This window comes from Anas acuta, chromosome 8 (assembly GCF_963932015.1).
Source record: "Anas acuta chromosome 8, bAnaAcu1.1, whole genome shotgun sequence".
Lineage (NCBI taxonomy): Eukaryota > Metazoa > Chordata > Aves > Anseriformes > Anatidae > Anas > Anas acuta.
This window is the reverse complement of record NC_088986.1, coordinates 29,012,116-29,013,747: the sequence shown is the minus strand read 5'-3', so window position 1 is coordinate 29,013,747 and position 1,632 is coordinate 29,012,116.

The following is a 1,632-nucleotide window of genomic DNA, read 5'->3' as shown; positions in this document are numbered from 1 at the left end:
TAGGAGTGTTCAAGACATGACATCTGTGTTGGGAAGATGGATTCATTCAGCTTCTATGGCACCATTTTTTTCAGCTGCTGACAGCATATGTCCCATATCTGCCTCTCATTCAAACAAAGGGAAACTAAGAGAAAAATAGCATTAGGTCGTAACACTCTGATTTTTACAATTAAATGCAGCAAAGAAAAATAAAGTCATTCTGGTTTCCTCATATGCTCCTTTCTGGTTCAATTATGACATACTTGTATACATTTCATTATTTCAAGGAAAAAAAGATGTCATTGTTGCCCCCAAGTCAAGTTGTAAAGTGACATTAAGTACAGAGTTCACATTCCTCTAGACTCACAGACCTTCCGACCCATCTTCTATTTATTTATTTTTTAGTAAATCTTCAGTTAGTCCTGGCACAAATCTTAGGATTTAAATATCTGAACTTCTTCACTTTGCAAAAAGCAAAAGGTGTCCTTGCACACGTAAATTTTCAGCCAACCAAAAAACCATTCCCCTTGTTTCATTGACAACAAATCATAGACATATCAGACTCACCAAGAGGAACAAAGAACAGAGTTAGCAAAGAAGACTTCACACCCCTGTATCTCAGTTTGGCCATTTTGTGCACTTCAGCAGCATCAAAAGAACTACACAGGTGGAAAGGGCAGAGGGATGTAGAGCGGATTCCCTGCTTTGTTGCCTGGTAGCTACCCAGTTACTCAGAACAATAAATTTTTAATAAGATGCCTGGTAGCTAACAGGAAAGCACATTACTCTTTTTACAAACATTTTGATATTTCTGTTAGCAAAACCTCATCACTCTGGTGGCAGGATATATAGCATATGGACCTCAAAGACTGTGATGTTTAAAGACAGTTGGGCTGCACACAGACAACAAAAAAAGAGAGGTAGTTTCCTGATATATCTGCTTCTCTCATTTCTTTTTTTTTTTAAATGCAAAGCAGCTTTGAAACTGAATATATATGTAGGTTCAAAAAGTGTCAGCTTTTTTACTGGTCAGCTGAATGGTTACAGTAAAATTCAGACTGGTTGTTATGACAAAGATTTAAATAATACAAAAGATGATACAGGGATTAAAGGATTAGAAACATAATTAGTGTCAGTCAGTACGGTTTTATGGAATGTAGGCTACAACAGAAAATTTGTATTTAAGGTATTTGGACTTATGAGGCATTTGTGCCTCAGAACTCCTCTGAGGGACTCTATCCTATAAAGGATTGAGAAACTGTAATGGGAATAAGGAATTGAACAAGTTTCCACAGTGATTCTCTAACAACAACAAATATATATATATATAAAGTTAATGTAAAAAAGGCTGTTTATGTAATCAGAGCTGCAAACATTAGGAATAAAGAAACAAAATCACCTCTTGGAAAAGCAGCAACAGTACAGGAGCATCATATACAGGTCTTTTGTTGACACCTTACATCATACTTTGAAGTACTGGAAGGGATTTAGAAAAGAACACATGGTTTATTTATGTACTGCAGAAAAGGCCTTATAGACAAAGGTAGGCTTAAAACAGCTCAAACAGCTCTAGTTTATCAAAGAGACGAGAGACAGCTTAATTACAGGATACAATTATCTTATGAGAGGAAAGGCATAAAAGGCCAGACAAAC